Source organism: Belonocnema kinseyi, chromosome 4 (genome assembly GCF_010883055.1).
Source record: "Belonocnema kinseyi isolate 2016_QV_RU_SX_M_011 chromosome 4, B_treatae_v1, whole genome shotgun sequence".
Classification (NCBI taxonomy): Eukaryota; Metazoa; Arthropoda; class Insecta; order Hymenoptera; family Cynipidae; genus Belonocnema; species Belonocnema kinseyi.
In genome coordinates, this window is record NC_046660.1 from 24,161,396 (window position 1) to 24,185,143 (window position 23,748).

Genomic DNA, 23,748 nt, shown 5'->3' on the forward strand with positions numbered 1-23,748 from the left:
GTAAGGAGTGATATCACCCTATGCGTTTGGGATACAGAGGTGGAACCATGAACGTCCAAAAATTTGTTAATGTTTGCCGTGAATGAATACCCAGGGCCGTTGCGCGCACATGCGCAGTGCTGTTTGCGTTTTCTCGTGTCCTACCCACTCTCACGAAGCATACTACCCACTCCCCACTCCTTCGTGTTCAAAACACAAGTCCAAAACTTCCAACGGGTGTTGTCATGGTAACCAGCAAAGCGCATGTGCGCGGAACTGGCCCTGGTTATCCATTCGTGGCAAACATTAACAAATTCTTGGACGTTCGTGGTTCCACTCCCCACTTACAGGGATACTACTCCTCACTATTCCTTCAAGATGCCGACTTAGGATTGCTCTCCCCTAAATTTGGTGATTTTTTTTCGTGAAGGTACTAAATGTAACTTGAGTCATTATTTCAAATTTTTCGAGTACTTTAATTCTTTAGAATCTTTTTTCGTTTACTGGGTTAGTAGGCGCAGTAATAAATTTCTTTTAATCGTTTTTCCTTCCTTCAGTGCAGCTCTATAAATAGTCCTCAATCTGTAGTCTTATCAATCGGATGCGCAGAGAAATGTTTCACTCGCAGTTATTTGATTGGTTGTGCCAACCCTGGTAGCCAATATCTCCTTTCAGCTGAATTCGAATGCATCTATCAGTGCCACACTGCGCTATCCTTCCTCTTTTCTCCTCCCTCGCACTCACTTCCTCTCGATAGATGGATCCTCTTAAATAAACTCTCTGCCGCACTGAAACGCAATTCGAGTTTAACCTTCACCGTGTCCCATGCCTCGCGACCACACTTACACATCCACCCGCCCACAGTGTCCGCATGATTACAACGACCACCAGCATAATCGAGTCCCTTGTATCTCTTTTTATTTCGTGTAAATACATCGAGGTTTCCTTCTATAGTCTTCTTCTTATCTGACAAACAGAGACTCATTTCCGCGATGCAAACTTTTTCGACCAAGGCTGCTGCTTTCTGGGATTTGCATAATCTTATATAAGGGGTCGAGTAAAAATAATTCGATTTGGCTAAGGTTTGAATCGCCCCGCAATCAAGACACAATCAAGATATTTTATTTTTTGTCCAATTTAAGAAAAGGGTAACATTAGCCTAAAAGGCTCCCAAGGCATTCGAGGGCCATTACTGATCACACTTCTTGCCTTAAGACAACCTTATAAAAATCTGATTTCGAATAAAATATCGTACATCACTCATGGTAGTAGATTCTTATTTACGGGGCGATTTGTGAGTCTATGGCTGAATGACGTGGTTTTTAAGTGGCTCTTGTGAATTCTGGCGTAGACGCATGTTAAATACTACGAGTGATGTACGATGTTTAACTAAAAATCAGCTTTTTACGAGAACGTGTGGCTTGCTGACAAGTAAATCGTGATATTTATAATTTTTTTCGTCCAAAAACACATGACAGATTTGGAAGTAATCTTTTTTGCTGTAGTTTGTAATCTCTGTGGCGCGAAATTTGAAACTAGTTACTAGTTTATAACCCGGTAATTTAGAATAAAAGATTGAAAAGGTTTCTTTTAATTTCAAAAATAATTTGAAAAATTTTGAATATCACCAACATTCATGATAATGTACAAAATTCTTGAAATTCTTGTGAACGTTTACAGGGAATTATTATTTACAGATAGGTAAGAATTTAATTGATATATAATTTTTTTTGAAAACAATTTACAAAATTCACTGGAATTAAAACTTTTGTAAAGTTTTAAAAAATAAATAAAAGAATTTAGAAAATTTAGAAGAAAACAATTAGAATAAAATGTTAAGATTGCAAATATTTAAAAATTTTGTTATATTTTCGAAATTTTATCAAACCTTTTAAATTTGTTCAAAGGGTGACAGTCCCAAATATCTTTTAAGATAACCTAAATTTTCCTAGAATTTTTCAAAATCCTGTTAAATAAAAAATAAAATTTCTTCGAAATTTTCTAGATACTTTTTCATTACATCTGGAATCTTCATTAATGTCTTTTCGGGAAATTTGAACATTTTATTTTGCATTAAAAATTATTTTTACGTTTTCGTCAAAATTTTATCGTTTTGTTACTAAAATTGCAACTGTTTGGTTTAAATTTAAAAATTTGTTTTGAAAAGTACTCGAAAATTTCAAGACATTTTTTTTTTTAATTTTGCAGAGCTTTTTCAACATTTTCAAAAATATTGGAATAATTCTAAAAAAATATTTAGAAGTTAAAAAGACAATTTTAGGTATAATACGAGTAAGTTTAAAAGATATTAAAGAAATTTAGCAGTTTTGAGTGGATTAAAAATATATTTAAACTTCCAAAGAATTATAAAAATTTATAAAATATTTATAAATTTTTTCCAAGTGTTAGAAACTCATAAATATCTTAATATTTAGGCTTAAATTTTTCCTGAACCTTGGTAAAATTGTGCAAAATAAAAAAAAATATTAAAATTTTTAGATACTTTTTGGGCACATCTGAAATTTCTATAAATATTTTTGAATTTTTTAAAAAAATTAGGGAAATTATATTTATATAACCTTAGAACCAATGAACAAAGGAACTTCAAAATCAATAATTATTCGAAATTTTTATTTTGTGTTAAAAATTCTTTTTCCCCGAAAATTGTAATTTGCCTAAAATTTGTTGTTCTTGACTGCGACATTTTTTTAATTAAAGATTTAACATTTTTGTTTAAAATTATTCGTCTGGTTGATTGGAAAATTCTTCTTTTTTAGTAGATGTGTCACTTTTTTATCAAAATTGCAACTGTTTTTTTTAAATTAATTTTTTTATTGTTGAGGATTCAATTGTTTAGTTCAAAAGTTATATTTCTTTAAAAATTTGAACTATTTTCTGTTTCAAATTTAAATCTTTTTTGGCTTTAATATAAACTGTTATAGTTTTCGTTGAGATTGTTTGTTGTTGAAAATGTAACTATTTTGAAGGATATTCGCCTTTCTTGCATAAAATTAATCTTCTTGGTTAAACAATTTCCTTTTAGCTAAAAATACAATTGGTTAAAAATTAATCTTTTTTTGGTTACGGACTTAACTATTATGGTTGAAAGTTTGTCTTTTTTGATTGAATTAAACTATTTTTTATTTAAAATAAATATCTTTTTGGATTGAAATGGCAGCTATTAAATTTTGTTGTTGTAAATTCATATTTTTGTTTGAAAAATTATCTATTTGGTTGAAGATGAACTTTTTGGTTGACATTTTGATTTGAAATATCTGAAATTTTCGAAAATCGTTTCGTTAAATTTAAAACAAGATGTCGATTTTGAAGGCCTAAAATTGTCAAAAAAGAATCTAAAAGATTTAAAGACAATTTTACGAATAATTTGAGTCTTTTTTTTAAACTTCTAAAGACATCCGAAAATTTATTTTTTCAATTTTGATTTTCCTGAAACCTTTTTAAATCCTGTATAATAACAAAAATTTCTTAGAAATGATCGATATACTTTTTCTACATATCTGAAATCTTCAAAAATATTTTAAAATGTTCTCGATGAACCTGGAAAAATTATATTCATAAGAACTTAAAGAAAATAAACAAAGAATCTTAAAAATAGTAGTTATTCGAAATTGAAATTTTGTATTAAAAATTATTTTTAGCTTGAAATTATAATTTGCCCGTTTTTTACTTTTTTCATTAAAATTTTTTTTTGTTGAAAATTCGTCTCTGTGGTTGAATTTAATTTTTTTTATTTAAAAGTAAATTTTGTTGTTGAGAATTCATAATTTTTGGCTAAAAATAAAATTACTATGTTAAAAGTAAAATTAATTTGTAAAACAATTTACTTGTTTTGTTAAAAATTCTACATTCGACCATAACATTAATCTTCTCAATTGAAGAGTCATTCTTTTGATTGAGTGATTAACTTTTTTGTTCAAAATTTTTTTTTTTTATGAATTCAATTGCTTTTTATTAAAAATGAAAATAATACCTTTTGGTTAAGGATTCAACTATTTTATAACAAATTTATCTTCGTGGATTGAAATATCAAATATTAAAATTTTCTTTGAGATTTAGTTTTTCTTGTAACAAAATGTAACTATTTGTTTGCAGACTAACTTTTTTTTACAATTTTTATTTGACACAACTTAAAATTTTATTCTTATTAATTTTATCATTTTTTCTTATTTATTATTTAGTTATTCATTCAACCTTAAAAAACAAATAAACATCAAAAAAATATTCATTCGTAATTTTTAAACTATTTGCGATTCATGAAGAATCTGGTTAATAAATAATTATGTACTTGACTACATTGTAGTACAGGGCAAGTAAAGAGAACATCGAACGATAAATCAGAATTTAATCGAGCCTGAAGACGATACGTTAATTAAATACAGTAGCTCTTTGCAAACAGAGACTGAAAAATTTTGCAACTATGTTTCTGTACTTAAAGTGTATCAAGAAAATTGTTGGTAATTTATAGTGTCTTTGATAATTAAGACTTGCAACAAAGTATAATATTTTATCAATTAGGGGAAACCCTCTACAGTGGATAATGTAACCTAAAGTGAATAATCATCAATTAAGAGCAGAAAAAAAATTATTTTAATTTATTGAACGTAAAATGTCTTAATTATTGATGAGATCAAATTCATTATTTTATATATACTATTATTTTTAAATAATTATTATCCACTGCAGGTTGCATTATCCACTGTAGACTAATTGTTGGCTAAATTATAATTCATCAATCGAGATTTCAGATAGAATTTCCGTAAATTATAAGTACTATCAAAATTGAAAATATTTAGAGTTAAGAATATTATTGAATTTTGGATTAAAAAAGTTCAATTTTCTAGAAAAAATTAAATAGCTACACTTCTAGTAAAAAAATTCATGTTTAAACAAAAAGAAAACACAAATTTTTAACAAAATTTGTTAAATTTGTTACCATAGAAATAAACGTTTAATTAAAATGATACATTCTCAATTAAGAAAATAAATTTGTAAACAAATAGATGAATTTTCCATTAAAAAAAATGTTTAAAAAATGGAAAAGTTTCAGTTAAAAATATTATATTTCCAATAAAAAATTAAAATTTTATCAAAGCAGATGAATTTTCAACTTAAAAAGATACATTTTTACAAAAAATTGAATAGTTTAATTTTCAGTTAGAAAAATAATTTTTTTAGGCAAGCAAAATAAATTTTACACGATATCGTTAAATTTTCAACAACAAAAAATGAATGTTCTACCCAAAAGATTAAACGTCGATGAAAAAATTTCTTTAACAAAAAATAGAGAAGATAACGTTTTAGTTAAAGAAATTAATTTTTAATAAAAAATTTATATTTAACCAAAGAAGAAAATTATTAACCAAAAGATTAATATTCTACCAAAAAAGAATAATTTTTAACATAATACATGCAATGTTCAAACAAAAAGCTTAACTTACTATCAAAAAAGACAAATTTTTAACTAAACAAAACTAATTTTTCAACAAAAAATCGAATATTTTAATTTTCAGTTACAGAAATAAATTTTTAAACAAATAAAAAGAAATTTCAACGAAATAGTTCAATTTTCTATGAAAATTAAATTTTTTGAACATTTAAGTATCCTATTTTTTATTTTAAATACATCCTTTTTGATTAAAAATTAATTTTTTTAACACAAAATTACTCTACTATTTTTGGTTGAAAATTCAACTATTTTTGTAAACAGTTCCCCTATTTAATTAAAAATTAAATTATCTGCTGATAATTCAACAATTTTATTGAAAATATATTTTCCTAAATTAAAATTTTTAAATGAAAATCTAACTATTTTTGTTTAAGTTCAATTATTTTGTTAAAAAGTTCCACTATTTAGTTAAAAATTAAATTATCTGTTGATTTCATTTTCTTTCGAAAATTAAAAATTGTGAATGAAAATATTGTTTCTTTTTTTATTGAAAATAAATTTTTTAACTGAAAATTTAAGAATCCTTTTTTTTATTTAAAACTCATACTTTTTGGTTGAGAATTCAGCTTTTTTGGTAGAAAGTAAAAAAAAATTTTTTTAGACTGAAAATCTAAGTACTCTATTTTTAATTGAAAATTCCTTTTTTTTGTTAAAAATTCAAATATTTTGGTAGAAAGGTAAACTACTTGGTCAAAAATTAATTTTGCTGTTGAGAATTCCACTTTTTGATTGAAAATATTGTTTTTTTGCAGAAAACGATTTTTTTCACTGGAAATTTAAGTATCATATTTTTGGTTGAAAATTCAACTTTTTGGCTTGAAAATTTAACTATTTTGGTGAAACGTTCAACCATTTGGATAAAAATTTAATTCTCTGTTCAGAATAAAACAATTTGATTAAAAACTTTTTAAATTAACTTTCTAAATCTAAAAATTCAATTCCTTTTCCTATTCAGAAGTTTTTTGAAGATAAATAATTGTTAAAAGCCTTATAATAATTAAAATATTGATACAAAATCAGGGTGAGCGTTTTTACCGAAAAAAAAACATTCCCGGTCATTTCCCAGTTTTTTCCTGATTCGTAAACATTTTTCCCGGTCAATAAAATTTAAAAAATCGAACTCTATTCTAAACATTTTTCCACTTGAAGTAATAAAATATAAACCACAAATTAAAGCATTCGAAGTAGAACTCTCGAATTTTAAACTTTTGAAATAAACTGCAAAATTCAGAATTATAAGCATTCATAAATTATAGAGTTCAAAAATTTAAATTAAGTTTAAATAATATAAATGCACGGTAACATTTTCAATACCCTAAATTAAAAAATTAATTAATAAACTTTAAAAATTTTCAAAATTATATCATGAAGTTGTTTTAGAGTAGAAACATCAGAAATTTAAATTTTGTTTCACTTAAAAGTTCTCAAATTAGAAGTTCAATTATTTTTATTTTTAATAGTTTCAGCATATTTGAAAAGCTTAAAAATTGATTTCAAAATCTTGAGAAATCCAGAAGTTGTTTTAATTTTTTTAAAAATTTTATATCATTTTTGAAGTTTTTTCAGAACTTTTGCATATCTTTTAAAATTAATTAAATTTCTCCTATCATTTCTAGAAAATCCTGCAAATTAAAAAAATTTCCTTTACATTTGTATTTATTTTGGTGAAAATACCTACAATATAATTTAAAACAAAATGTAGACTTTTTGAGATTTCAAAGAAAAATTTAACACCTTTTTAAGAATTGTGAAAGGCTCCAAAAGAATAAAACATTTTCTTAATATTCCTAGAAAAACTGAAAATGATTTTTTATTTTAAAAAATTATTATAACAGAATATTTAAAAAGATTTTAAGAGATTTTAATAATTGTCAAAAAAGAACCTAGGAGATTTTCAGAATTAAAAAAAATGTGCAGCAATTTCTAAAAATTGTAGGAAAGAGTTTATTCATTTTAAAATTTGTTTTGAAATTCTGAAAAAAATTCCACACACTTCGTTGAAATTATTTGACACTATATTAAGTTTTAAATTAATTTTGAATCTTTTAAAAACTAAAGTTTAAGAAATTTAAATTAGATTAAAATCAAAATTAAAAATCCTATTTAACGTCCAATAATAAAATTGATGCAAACTCCCGAAATAAACAAGAATCCAATGATCAAATTTGGACCACAACGAACAAAAAAAGCGCCTATTGTAATCTGAAAAAAATAAAAAAATAAAATTACGTAGGTAAAATTAATTTTTTATTTTTATTTTCAGTGTTCTTTAATTATAATTTGACAATAATAAAAATAAAAAAGACGAAAAAAAAAGAAAAAAAGGTTGTTGGATTCTTTTTTATTTCAGGAGTTTGCATTTTTTCAAAACTTAAAATTACTCAAACTTTTTCTACAAATAATAAGTGTTCAACTATTATTTTAATATAAAAATTCAACAATTTCGCTTACAAATAAAACATTTTTTTAATAGAACAATAACAATTTTAACGTTTAGAGTTTAAAAGCTTATCGAAACTTTAACAATTCAAAGCTTTCTATGTCAAACAATAAAGTTTCACATTGTTCACTTTTAAATATTTGGCTTAAATTTCTTTTATTAAATTAACTATCAAATATTGCTGAATATTAAATAATCATTATTTTTCTCAATTAAAAAATTTCAAAGTAAATGGGTTAAAAAGTGAACCATTAAACTGAAACAATGTTTTAAATTTAATAAAAGCAATTAATTACAAATATATTATTAATAAGTTATTTATAAGTTGAAAATAGTTTATTAAGTTTGAATCGAACATTTATATTTTTTAATGACTAAGACTTTCGAATTGAAACAGTAAAAATCTGGAAATCCTTCAACTTTGAACGAATTTAGAATCGTTTAAACAAAGAAATTATTGTTTAGTTTTTAATATGTTTTATTTATATTTAAAGCATTGTAAACTGATTGATATCATAATTGAAAAAGGTTTCAATTCAACAAATTATTTTTGAACTGTTGAAATCGAACATGGACAGATTTTTCTTAAAAAAATTTGTGAAATTGCCGGTCAAGAAATGAATTCTTGGTCATTTCCCGATTTTTCCCGGTCCCAGAAAATTCCCCGTCATTTCCCGGTTTTCCCGGTTTCCAGGTCAAGCGGTCACCCTTAAAATGTACCAAAAACACTAAAACTCAAGTTTTCGTGTTAAATTTTAATTAATTAAAATAAATATTATGAGATTTTCTGTAAAATCTATAACAAAATGATGAAACGATTTTTTAAAAAGAAAGCGCAATTAGTGCGCGCATAGCGCGCACAATGTGTTAGTATCTTTAAATTGAAGAATTCTATATACATGAGTTTAAAAATTTGCACAATGCGATTAGATAAATTTTTAATGCGTGCAACTGCAGTGCTGAGTGCAATAATTATTATTGGAATATTTTTATGTATGTGTGACACACAAACCAACGAAAATTTATTTGTCGCCAAATTTATCATCCAAAATTGTTATTGCAAATAAAGCGATAAATGCGATGATAAAGAGGTCCCAGTATGGTAGGCGTATCGTGTTCGGTATGTTTACAAAAAGAAAAAAAAATCATGCAAGATATGTATGCGAGAAAATTAAATAACAATGAGAAAGAGAGAGAAATAGAGTGCCCGGTGACGTAAAAATTATACAACTGCAACTTGTTTTTCTGGCGCTAGCTCCCCAATAAAAATAACGTTTATGATTCACGCACGTTCGATTTGCGAGTTGCGATGTGGATATCAGGTTTATGTAACAATTTTTTATTTTTTATTTTGATCAAGCATCGCGGAGAAAATAATAAAATGAGGATTTTTTTTGTTCAAAATTTAACAATGTTAATAAAAAAAGTTTGTTGTACTAAATTAGGTTTTTAACTAAAATTTTAACTATTCCATTTTTAGTTTAATGTATCTGTTCTTGAGTTGAAATTTTACCTATTTGTTTAAAAATTTCCAGTTTTCGTAGACAATTTATTTGGTCGAAATTAATCTTTTTTTTTCAAAATCCAACTATTGGGTTAAAGGCTTTTTTAAAAAAGATTGATTATTTTAGCTAAGTATAAATGTCTGCTTAAAAATTGGTCTTCTTTTTGTTAAAATATTCATCTATTGGGTTAAAAATTAATTTATTCAAAAATTTATTATTTTAATTGAAAATAAATAAATTCGACTATTTAAATAAAAATTAATTTATCAAAAGATTTATTATCACAGTTCGGAATAATTTTCTTTGCTTAAAAATTTAACTATTTTTGTTGAAAACTTGTCTTTTTTGGTAGAAACTTTATTTTTTATTTTCATCAAGGATCCTGGAGAAAAAGAGATAAAATGAGGATTTTGTTTTGTTTAAAATATAACTATTTTAATGAAAATTTTATTGTCGTTCTAATTTAGTTTTTTAACTAAAATTTTATCTATTCCATTTTTAGTTTAACATTTCTATTCATGAGTTACAACTTCAGCTACTTGTTTGAAAGTGTTCAGTTTTTGTTGAAAATGTATTTTGTTAAAATTGTTATTTATTGTTGAAAATTCAACTATTGGGTTAAAGACTAACTTTTTTTAAAGATTTATTATTTTAGTTATGAATAAATTTATTTGCTAAAAAATTGTCTTTTTCTTCGTAGAAAAAATCATTATTGGGTTAAAAAATAATTTTTTTTAAACATTTATTATTTTAGTTCAGAATAAATTTCGTTGCTTAAAAATTTAACTTTTTTTTGTTGAAAATTTGTCTTTTTTGGGTATAAAATTTATTTTTCATTTTAATCAAGGATCTCGGAGAAAGAGAAATCAAATGAGGATTTTTTTGTTCCAAATTTTACTATTTTAATGCAAATTTGTTGTTGTTCTAAATCAGTTTTTCAACTAAAATTTTAACTGCTCCATTTTTAGTTTAATATTTACATTCCTGAGTTAAAACTTCAGCTATTTGTTTAAAAATTTCTAGTTTTGGTTGAAAATTTATTTTGTTGAAATTAGTCTTTCTTGTTGAAAATTCAATTATTGGGTTGAAGACTAATTTTGTTTAAAGATTTATTATTTTAGATAAGAATGAATTTCTTTGCTTGAAAATTAGTCTTTTTTGTAAAAAATTTGGCTATTGGGTTAAAAATTAATTTTTCGTCAAAAGATTTATTATTTTAGTTCAGACTAAATTTCTTTGATTAAAAATTTTACTTTTTTGTGAAAAATTGGTCTTTTTTTGGTAAAAAATGACTTTTTATTTAATTAAGGATCTCGGAGAAAAAGAGATAAAATGAGGATTTTTTTGTTCAAAGTGTAACTATTCTAATGAAAATTTTGTTGTTCTAATTTAGTTTGTTAACTAAAATTTTATCTATTCCATTTTTAGTTTAAGATTTCTATTCATGAGTTAAAACTTCAGCTACTTGTTTGAAAGTGTTCAGTTTTTGTTGAAAATTTATTTTGTTAAAATTGTTATTTATTGTTGAAAATTCAACTATTGGGTTAAAGACTAACTTTTTTTAAAGATTTATTATTTTAGTTGAGAATAAATTTATTTGCTAAAAAATTTGTCTTTTTCTTCGTAGAAAAAATCATTATTGGGTTAAAAAGTAATTTTTTTAAAACATTTATTATTTTAGTTCAAAATAAATTTTGTTGCTTAAAAATTTAACTTTTTTTTTGTTGAAAATCTGTCTTTTTTTGGTATAAAATTTATTTTTCATTTCAATCAAGGATCTCGGAGAAAGAGAAATCAAATGAAGATTTTTTTGTTCCAAATTTCACTATTTTAATGAAAATTCGTTGTTGTTCTAAATTAGGTTTTTAACTAAAATTTTAACTACTCCATTTTTAGTTTAATATTTACATTCTTGAGTTAAAACTTGAGCTATTTGTTTAAAAATTTCTAGTTTTGGTTGAAAATTTATTTTGTTGAAATTAATCTTTCTTGTTGAAAATTCAATTATTGGGTTAAAGACTAATTTTCTTTAAAGATTTATTATTTTAGTTAGGAAAAAATTGTCTTCTTTTTGGCAGAAAATTCAACTGTTGGCTTAAATATTAATTTGTCTTCAAAAGATTTATTATTTTAGTTCAGAATAAATTTCTTTGCTCGAAAATTTAACTTTTTTGATGAAAAATTTTCTTCTTGTTGGTAGAAAATTCAACTATTGGGGTAAAATTTAATTTTTGTAAAAGATTTATCATTTTTTTCAGCTTAAATTTCTTTGCTTAAAAAGGTGTAGCTTGTTTGGTACAAAATTCAAATATTGAATTAAAAATTAATTTTTTGTTTGAATATTTATTATTTCAGTTAAAAATTAATTTCTTTCCTTAACATTATTTTTTTAGAAAATTCAACTATTTGACATTATAAATTAATTTTTAAAAAATATTTATCATTACAGTTAAAAACAAATTTCTTTGTCTGACAATTTACCTATTTTGTTACAAATTGGTCTTTTTGGTAGAAAATTCAACTATTGTGTTAAATATTAATTTCAAAAAATATTTATTATTTGAGTTAAAAATAAATTTTTTGGCTTAAAAATTATACAATTTTGTTGAACAGTTGTCTTTTTTTTGGTAGAAAATTTAACTATTAGGTTGAAAATTAATTTTCTTAATGATTAATTATCTTAGCTAAAAAGAAATTCCTTTGCTTAAAAATTCAATTATTTTGTTAAAAATTGGTTTTTTTCGCTTGAAAATTTAACTACTTTTTTAAAAAATGGTTTGTTTTGTGTTAAAAATTAAATATTCAAACTAAAAATCCAACTATTCCATGTTTGGTTTAACAGTAATCTTCTTCAGTTGAAAATTCATCTATTTGTTTGAAAATTGATTTATTTTGTTGAAATTTTGTATTTTGACATAGAATATTATTCTTTGTGACTATTTCAACTTTTTGGTTAAAAATGAAATTTGCTTTTGGTTGAAAATTGAACTATTTGGTTGAAAATTGCTACAAAAATTCAAGGTTTGTTTGAAAATATATAACTTTTGTTAAAATTAATTTTTTGGTAGAAACTTAATGTTTTTGGTTAACAATTCGTTTATTTGATTGAAAATTAGTTATTTCAACTGAAAATTCATCTGTTTGGTTAAAAATTTATCTATTTTTTGAAATTTTAGAAAGAATTCTCTGAAATGTTTTTCATTCACTTTGAATTGATAAATTATAAATAAATATATAAATAATATAACTATGATAAATAATGTATTAATAAATAAAAAAATTATTAATTAAATTATAAAATTATTTAAAAATATATAATATAAATATAATAAATAATATATAAATAAATTGAAAAAAAATATAAATTCACTCCCATTTTACTAAAAACAATTAAATTTTTTTAAGTTTTTCCAATTCATGTGAATTCTTTTGAATTACACTTGAATTATTTTTAATTAAGTCTAAATTCTGCATTACATCGAATTCTCTTGAATTAACTTGAGTTCTGCTAAATTTATAACAATTATACTAGAATCAATTAGATCTTTTGGTTTTTGAATTTTTTTGTATATCTTTAAATTCAAATGGATTTCACCCTCAATACTTATTAATTTATTCGAAATGCTTTTCAATTATTTTTAATCCTTTGGAATTGACTTAAATTCATCTGAATTTTCTTAATCCTGAATTCTCATATATTTTTGGTATTAATTTTTTTTATATTTAATTTAAATTAATTTGGAATCTACCCTAAATTCCTATTAATTTAGGCTAAATGCATTTTAATTCCTTTTAATACTTTATAATTCAATTAAATTCTTCTGAATTTGATTAACGCTATTCAATTGGATCGAGAAAAATATGATTTTGTTCAATTCACTTAAATTCTTACGAATTTTAAGAAGGTTTTTGGAATTCTTTTGAATTCTTTAAAGTTACACCCACTTTACTCTACAAAATGGGATTTTTTGGATTATTTAAAATTCATTTGAATTATGTGATTTTTACTAAGTTTAATTTTACTTGAATTGTTTTAAATTTACTCTGAATTCTTAAGAATTTATCATGGATTCTTTTTAATCGACCTTGGATTCGTTTTAATTGCATCGAATTCTCTTGAATTCCCTTGAATTTCTTTGATTTCTTCTAAATTATTGGCAGTTTTGGTGAAATCAATTATTTTATTTCGATTTTCTATTTTTGCAATTTATTTAGAGTTCATCCTAAATTCTTATTAATTTATAATGAATTTTTTTAAATTCTTTATAATTGTTTAGAATTCACCTCAATTCCTTTAAATTTACTTAATGCTGCACAATAGTGTTTTTTCTAAACTATTTTACTTCATAATGTCTCTTAAAATTATTTTGAATTCTTAGGGATTCAATTAAATTCTTTTGAATTCTCTTAAATTGTTCTGAATCCACTCGTCAAATTCCTCCACTTATTTTTCTTATATTTCTCTAAATTTACTCAAATATAATTTAATTCGTTAATTCCCTTGTATTTTTCTAAATTCAATTCAAACTATATAACTTTAATGAATTTTATTAATAATTCATCATTTTAAATTCTATTAAATACCTTTGAATTCTACTAAATTCCTTCGATTTTTATTGAATTTCTTTGAATTTTTTTTCAATTATTTTGAAGTTATTACCATTTATTTTAAATGGAGTACTGTAATTGCAGTACTGAATTACTGGAAAGTACAACTGCAAACTTTCGAACTTAAAATGTTTATATATTGTATATTTTAAAGATTTAAAAAATAGCCATCCACACTTTCATTTTCAATGCTATAAATAAGGGAGGAAATAATAAAAATTTATAAATATAATAAATTGAATAATTTTTAGCAATTTTAAGCTAGAAACTTTGACTCATACATTAACATGTATATATTTATATTTAATCTCTCTCTTTTACTGGTTTGACGGCCTCTGATCCCTGGACATAAATTTATATTCCATTCCGAATCTAAGTTATCAGGTGCTTGTATTCTAATGTTTCGCCTTACTTAAAAATAAAATAATAATAACAAAATAATACTAAAAATTCTAGGAATGAGCGATCTTCCAGGGCTTCCGTTTCCTCTTACGATACAAAACAAATATTTTCCACGATTTTAAAATTAACTTTTGCTTTTTAATTTCCTTTATCAGGATCACCTGTTTGGCTCTGCCCTATTTCTTTGCTTTCCCTTACTTCTTCCAATTTTTTCATCCACATCACTCCTTGTTCATTACCATCCAAAATTTATCTTACACACTCATCCACACTCTACTGCTCATCTTCAGCTCCTGTGAACCTCTTCAAAACAGGTGCCTCTGACTCCAAATTGTATCCACATACTCTACATAGATTCTCCTCTTCATCCATCCAATATTTACAAGCTCTCACTCCTTCTTCCATTCTAAATCGTATAACCCTACTCCATTTGTCTTCCTTTTTTATTTTTTGCAGATATTCTGGTTCCGTCAAACCTTTGACCATCGTATACCATCTATTGTACCTCGAATATATAATCTTTATCCATCTCTCTTCTCCTTGTTTTACTAATAGCTCTAACTCTATGTCCTGTCACTTCATAACCCCTTCTCGTATATTACAAACCCTTCTCATTTTTCTCCTTTCTTCCTCCCAGTTTGAATTTCCCAAATTGCCTCTCGCTTCATTGTTCCGAATTTCGCCCAAAAATGTTTGTGTTATTCTGCTTCCCTCTCCCCCTTTTAACTTATTTTCAAACCTTCAGGCTCTTCTAATTTGTCTGGCAACCATTTTTTCCCTTCCTAACTCTTCTCTTAACATGTATCCTGGAAAACTCCAGCTAACTCCCCATTACCCACCTCAGAAATCGCTCGTGTATACTATCTACTTTCCTATGTTCCTTCCACCCCCAAATCTCCACTCCAACCAGACCCTCATTCTCCAATCGTCCTTGAACCTTCTCTTTCCTATACCCCATACTTGGCCCATCACTTTACTCGCACATTCAATTCTTTACCTCACCTGCAGCTCGCCCCCCCCCCTCAAACCAAAACCCTAAGAAACAGAACTTCTTCACCCTTTCCAATGTTTGTCCGTTCATCCTCCAAACGTAATCTATTATCGTGCTTCTACTTCTGAAACACATCACCTTGGTATTCTGTACGTTTACCGTCAGATCCTTTGCTCCCACATAATCTTCAAAAATTCTCATCATTAGGTTCATCCCTTTCTCTGCGCCTGATAACAGAACTACGTTGTCCGCGTTAGCTAGAGAGTATAGTTTTCTGTGATCCAATATCGTCCCCCCTTTCCCTTTCTTCTTTAGCTTCTCCTCTAGGTCTGCCAACATCATATTAAACAGTAGTGGACTCAAAGGGTAACTTTAGCTTAGACCTCTTTCTATCCAGAATACCTGTCCTTTTTTCTTTCCTATCTTTACCCTAGTCCTGGTTTCAGTAAAAATGTCCTTTATCCTCTCCACCAGCCTGCCTTCTATTCCCCTCTCTTTTATTGCCTGTCATAACACTTCGGTTTATTGAAGCAAAAGCTTCTTTAAAGTCTAAGAATAACGTGAATAATTTCCCTCTGTTTCTCCCTAGATTTCTGTTATCCAAGTTGTTCAGTACGGAAATATTGTCTATGGTTCCCATCCCTTTTCTAAAACCCGTCTGATTGAGTGGAATAATTTCTGTTTCCTCTATCTGACTCTCTAACCTTTGTCTTAAAATTTCTGCATATATTTTGTAGCCAACTGGCAGGGAAATGATCCCTCTGTCCTCCTCTACCTTCTTTCCCTCTTTTATCTTTTCCTGTAGCTTTGTTTCTTTTTATTCTGTTTAAAGCCGCATCCACTTCTTCTCTTGTTATTATATTCCCTCCCTCTATTTCTCCTTGTACTAACTTTCCATTTTCCCCTATTATCCTGTTTTGCTCTCCAACTAACAGACTCTTGAAATAGTCTGTCCACTCTCCCAATTATATTTCTTCAGTTACACCATTCTTTTCTCCTCTTTCCTTATTTATCACATCCCGAACTCTACATTCTTTGATCGCTTTTTCTCCTTCTTCCTTTTACTTTTCTTTCCCCTTTGCTTTATCCTTTCTAGCATCCTCTCACGTTCTCTTTTTCTCATATTGTACTTCCCTTCTCCATTTCCCATATTCTTTATTTTCTTACACACTCTTTCATTCTCTCTTTACTCTTCTTGCATTCCTCGTCCTAACAGCCTCTTCTTTCCCCCTTTTTTCTTTTTTTTTGTACTTATCTCATCCCTTACCTCCTTAATCGACCCTCTCCACCCTTCCATTAATGAGTCCACTCCCTCATCTTCTATAAACCTAATATTCTCCTTTTCCATTTTTTCTCTAAACTCTTTTGGTTCATCTACCCCCCCCCCCGCCCCCTAGACTTCCACTGTCTTGTTCCATTCTCTCCCTTTTTCCTTTCTCCAACTGCCTAGCTTCTAGTCAACACTTTTTGGTATAGTTATTACCGGAAGTGCCATTACTTATAAACCATCCTGTTTCTCCTATTATGTCTAGTAACCAAACTCTTCCTTCTTTTTCTCCATCCACCTCTTAATTACTCTATAACCTTCCTTTTCCTCTCTTCTTCTATTTAAACAAATCACCGTTATGTTGACTTTTTCAGTCAAATCCTTCTTACCATTGTTCCATCCTTTTCGTTCCTAACCCCCTCTTCTCTCTCTTTTATTGCCAATTCTTTTCTCAAACCTGGGACCATTCTGCTCATTCCTTTCCCTTTAACGTCTTCCTTTCTTGCTTCTTGCATCGTCCACACATAACCTTCCGGTAAAATTCTTTTCATCTTCTTTCAGTCTTTCTCATCCGCCCATGTTCAACTCAGCATTATTACGTCCCACTTTGTCACTTCCCCCCGAAAGCCCTTGTCCTTGTTTTTTAATCCTGAAACATTCCAGAATGCCACCTTCACATGTCCATGTAAGATCTTCTTCTACTCTCTGATCTTCTCTTCAAAAACTTCTTTTGGCCCATAACTTCAAACCTCTCTTTCTCAAACCCCAATGTCACCAGTAACATGCCTTCCCTACCTTCCCTTATACTTCTTACTCGCTTTACCCCTTCTACCCTAATTTGTGCTCCTATATCTTTCATCAGCTTCTTAACCTTTTCCTCTCCCATCTAACTATTCATTTTAAGCCCTTTGACCATTAAATTCTCTTGGAACTTAAACCTTTATTATAAAATTTTTGAAAATTCCGCAAAATTAAAAAAATTACATTAAAATATTCTAAATAATTTGTTTGAAAATACTTTTAAATGTTTCTTTTTTAATTCACTAAAAAAAATCATTTAGTTTTCCTAAGAATTTTCAAAAAATTATTTTTACCATTTTATTATTTATATATTTTTTAATTTTTAATCATTTTCAATCTTTTAATTAATCAGAAAATAATTTTCTGTTCGAAATCTTCAAACATCTACATCGTGTTTTAAATGTTTTGAAATATTTCCACGTTTTAAATCATTTGAAATTTTTTTAAAAATTTGCTTACGTTATTAATTTTTCAATTGTTTTTTATGCACAAAAATTCAATAATTTTACTTGGAAGCTTCTAATGTGTCCCCTAAGGGTTTACATTTTTCTTACACCTTCTCTATTCCTTTACACACCCTCCACACACTTATTTGGTGCTGGAAGGGTGACCTACAGTTTAAGGTGGGTTCCGAACCACCAAGAGCAACAGCCTTAAGTACTTAGAGAAAACCTGTTTCTCTAGAGGTACCGGTCCCACGACTCTCCGGAGATGAACAACTCCCTTGCTAGGCTAGTGTTCACCGCATGGGCCACCGAGACTCTTCCAGAGTGCGAGGCGGGAATCGAACTCGCAAGCCGAAGGAGTGGGTCCAAAGCCTACGCTTTAGCCCCCACGACCATCGTCCCACTCTCAATAATTTTACTTACATATTACATTTTTTTAATAATACATTAAAAATTGTAACGTTCATTTAAAAAAGTCTTTCCCTTAATTAATAATTTTCAAATTTAATGGGTTTAAAAGCATTCCTATAATTTTTTTTTAAATTCTGCAAAATTAAAAAAATCACATTAAAATCTTCTAAATTATTTTTTTTTTTGAAAATTCCAAAATTTTTTTACAATGATTAAAAAAATAATTTAGTTTTCCTAGGAATTTCGATACAAATTTTTATCTTTTTTTCTTAAATTGATCATTTAAAAAACTTTAACTTTTAACAATGGAAAACAAATGTTTGTACTATTTTATTATTTATATATATTTTAATTTTTAATCATTTTCAATTTTCTAATTATTCAGAAACTAATGTTGTGTTCAAAGTCTTCAAAAATCTGCATTCTGTTTTAAATGTTTTGATATATTTCTACGTTTTAAATTATTTTGTAATCTTTTCAAAAAATTTGCTCACATTAATAATTTTTCAATTGTTATTTGTGCACCAAAATTCAATGATTTCAATTACATGAAAAATTTTTTTTTTAATAGTACATTAAAATTTCTAACGTTCATTCAAAAAGTGTCTCTTACTTAATTAAAAATTTTCAAATTGAATGGGTTAAAAATTGAATATTTTAGATTAAAACAATGTGTTCTTGCCTCTCCGTCACTTAGTGTGTAAGAGCATAAGACCGGCAATCTGAAAGGTCTGGGTTCGGATCCCAGCGAAGCTAGAGAGATTTTTTCACAATTTATAAAATTAATAATTAATATTCAAGAGATATTGATTTTAAACCTAGTTGACTAAAAAAATTAACATCACAGTTCTTAAATATTTTAATTGTTGTGAAATTTTTTGTTTGTAGAGATTAGTATTTTTCTACAATAATGTACGTAAAATTAAAAGTTTGATGACGTCAAACACCCGAATTAAAAAAATGTAAAATCCTCTAGTTTTGTGTAATGTCTTCTAGATTTTTACAATAAAGTAAAAAAATAATAAGCAGTTTTACAATTGTTTAAATGATAGAAACTTATACTTTATTGCTATTTTTTCACTTTTTTAGAAAAAAATACAAAAAAAATTAGCTGTTCGTATTTAACTGCATTTTTGGGTTAAATTTTGTACATTTATAATTAATAATTCATTAACATTAATAATTAACAAAAAATTTCAGTTGCATTAAGAAAAAAGAATTACGAAAATAATGGTTATAAAAAATATGGATTTGTGTGTACGAATTATCGTGAAAGATATCAATTTAATTTCTCTTTTCCTTGTTAATCATCAGTATGCGATTCAAATAAAGACCTTATCCAGAAAGCAAACAAATTTCTTACATAATATTGACTCCTCGCAAATAAAATCTTAAGACATAGTCCTTATTGCGGTAATAAAAATGTACGAAGAAACGTAAATGTAAAATTTTTTGATTATAAATGAAAATAAACAAAGTAGTGAAGTTATAGCTTTATATACGTATGTTTTTATAAGATTAATCGACCGCGAGAGAATGTTAAAAATACTTTTTTTTCGTCATTTTTAATCACTGAAACATTAAATGTTTTCGACTGAACAAATTTTTTTATCCTTAGCACACATGATTTAATTTCAAGTTTATTGACGTCTTCTCATTTCTTGAAAACATATTTTTTCACCTCTTCTCTCAAGCATAAAAAAATGTTGATGGAAAAAATGTGTCATTTTGACATAAATAAAATATAAGTCTGGGCGAGTCGTAAAAGAATGGCTGGAAAATTACGAAAAATAAAATGCCCGATACTGTAAAATTCCATAATTAAAAAATTCTCGAAAAATAAATAAATAATAAAGTTTCTGAATTGAAAAATTCCCCAATGATAACATTTCCGAACTGTTTATAATATCACCGAATCGGAAAATTCCCGAATAATAAAATTCCCAGCAGTTTATAATATTACTAAATTTTTTAATTCTTCAATAATGAAATTCCAAAAATAAAACATTCCCAAATAATAAAATTTCCAAATGGAAAAATTGTTTAATGATCAAATTTCTGGACAGTTTATGATATTACCGAATGGGAAAATTCCCGAATAATGAAATTCCTGACAGTATATAATATTACCTAAAATTCCTTAATCAAACAATTCCTGAAATATAATATTCCCGAATAATAAAATATCCGAATTGAAAAACTGCTAAATGATAAGATTTACAGACAGTTTATGATATTACCGAATTGGAAAATTCCCGAATAATAAAATTCCTGACAGTTTATAATATTACCAAACTTTAAAATTCGTGAGGTATGACATTCCCGAATAATAAAATTTCCGAATTGGAAATTTGCTAAACGTTAAAATTTTTAGACAGTTAATAATTCCCTAAATATAATATTCATAAATAATAAAATATCCGAATTGGAAAATTGCTAAATGATAAAATTTCCGGAAAATTTATGATACTGTCGTATCGGAAAATTCCCGAATAATAAAATTCCCTACAGTTTATATTACCGAATTTAAAAATTTTAGAATAATGCAATTCCCGAGATATAATATTCCTGAGTAATTAAATTCCCGGCGGAAAATAGCTAGTTTATAAAATATCCGAACTAGAAAATTCCCGAATGATAAAATTACCGAATTGCAAAAATTCTCGACAAATACAATACCTAAACTAGAAAATTCCCAAATAATTAAATCCCTGGAATATGACATTCATAAATTATAAAATATATGAATCCGAAAATTCCCGGCAGTTTATAATATTACCAAATTTTTAAATTCCAGAATAATGAAATTCCCGCGTACAAAAATTGCCAGTTTATGAAATATCGGAACTAGAAAATTCCTGAATTATAAAATTACCGAATTGGAAAAATTCCGAAATAGCAAAAATTCCGTACAGTTTATAATATTGCCTAAAATTCCTAAATAATAAAAATCCAGAAATATAACATTTCCTAATCATAAATTCCCGAATCGGAAAATTCCTGAATAATAAAAAATTTCCCACAGAAATTTGATAAATTATGAAATATCTAAACTAGAAAATTCTCGAATAATAAAATTCCCGAAATATAACATTCCCGAATAATAAAATTTTTGAATTGGAAAATTCCCGGATAATGAAATTTCAGAACAGTTTATAATATTACCGAATTAGAAAATTTCCGAATAATAAAATTCCTGACAGTTTATACTATTGCCAAATTAAAAAATTCCTGCATAATGAAATTCTTGAAGTATAGCATTCCCGGACAATACAATTTCCGAACAGTTTATGATATTACCGAATTGTGAAATTATCGACAGTTTATAATATTACCAATCTTAAAATTGCTGGATAATGAGATTCCCGATATGTAACATAACAGAATAATAAAATTTCCGAATTTGAAAATTATTGCTAAATGATCAAATACCCGGTCAGTTTATAATTTTACCGGATTGAAAAATTCCTGACAGTTTATAATATCACCTAAAATTCCTCAATAACTAAATTTCCGAAATATAACATTTCCGAATAATAAAATTTTCGACAGAACTTTGCTAAATTATAAAATATCCAAACTAGAAAATTCCCGAATAATAAAATTCCCTACAGTTTATACAATATCAGAACTAGAAAATTCCTGAAATATAACATTCCCGAATAATAAAATTTTCGACAGACCTTTGCTAAATTATAAAATATCCAAACTAGAAAATTCCCGAATAATAAAATTCCTTACAGATTATAAAATATCCGCACTAGAAAATTCCTGAAATATAACATGACCGAATAATAAGACTTCCAAATTGAAAAATTCACCAATGTTAAAATTTCCGAACAGGATGAGAAAGGATTTCCAAAGATTTTCAAGGATTTCAAGTGTTTACAAGCTTTTTTTGAGGCAACTTAAAGGATTTCATGAAATCTCATAGAATTTCAATCAATTTTTAAAGAGATTTTAAAGAATTTCAAGAAATTTCTTTTGATATATAAGGGTTTTAAAAGATTTTGAAGGATTTTAGATGATTGAAAACTATTTGCAGACTGTAAAGGATAGAACGGAATTTTTTATATATTTCAAACGATTTTAAGAGATTAAAAGCGATTTTTAGGGATTTTAAGAGACTTCACCGAATTTTATAGAATTTCACGAAATTTGAAACAATTTTAAAGCAACTTTTAAATAAATTTAAAAGGATTTCAAGTAATCTTAAATCAAGCAATTTTCAAAGGATTTCAGAGGTTTTACGAGATTTTGATGTAATTAAAGAGATTATCATGTAAATTCAAGAATTGTATGGGATTTTATGTAAATTTCAGGGATTTCAAAGGATTTCAAGAAATCTTACGTAATCTAAGATCATGCAATTTTCAGAGGACTTAAGAGATTTCAAGAGATAATGAAGGAGTTGAAGGGATTGTAATGTAATCTAAAAGAATTTGAAGGAATTTTTATATAAATTTGAGAGATTTTAAGAAATTTCTAAGAATTCGGAATAAGTTCTAAAGATTTCCAAGGATTTTATTCGATTAAATATAATTTTGACAGACATTAAAAGATTTGACGGAACATCATGGAATCCAAGCACTTTTTAAACAGATTTTACTAAGGAACCGAAGACATTCCTAAGGATTTGAAAGGATTTCCAAAGATTTTAAGGGATTCTAAGGGATTTCAAGCGATTTTGAGGCATTTTAAAGGATTTTACCGAATTTTACAGATTTTCAAAGATTATATGTATAACAAGCTATTTTTAGGTATTTTTAAGGATTTGGCCAAATTTCATGTAATTTCAAGCAATTTACAAAAAGCAAGATATCTTTAAGGATTTAGAAGTATTTTAAAAGATTTTCCAGGAATTTAAGTGATTAAAAGAAATTTTTAGAGAATTTAACGGAATTTATGGAATTATATGGAATTTTGAGAAAATTGGAAGAGATTTCAAAGGATTTCAAGAAATTCCTAAGGATGAGGAAGAATTTCTGAAGATTTGCAAGGATCTTAAACGATTAAAAGCTAATTTACGGACTTTAAAATATTTGACGGAATTCGACAGAAATAGAAGCAATTTTTAAAGAAATTTTGAAAGATTTCAAGAAATCCCTAAGGATTTCAAACGATTTCAATTATTCTTAAATCCAGAATTTTTTTGCGTATTTATGAGATATCAGATGTAGTTCCAACAATTTGAAGGAATTTAGGGTAAATTTGAGAGATATAACAAAAATTTTCTAAGGATTTAGAAGAATTTCTAAAAATTTCAAAGCAATTTATAAGCAGTTTCCAAAGGATTTCAAGAAATATTTAAGCATTACTAAAGATTTCCAAGGATTTTATGGATCGTAAGGGAATTTTAAGATTTTTAAAGAGTATGACGAAAATGTACGTACTTTTACGAAAATACAAGCAATTTTTAAAGAAATTTTAA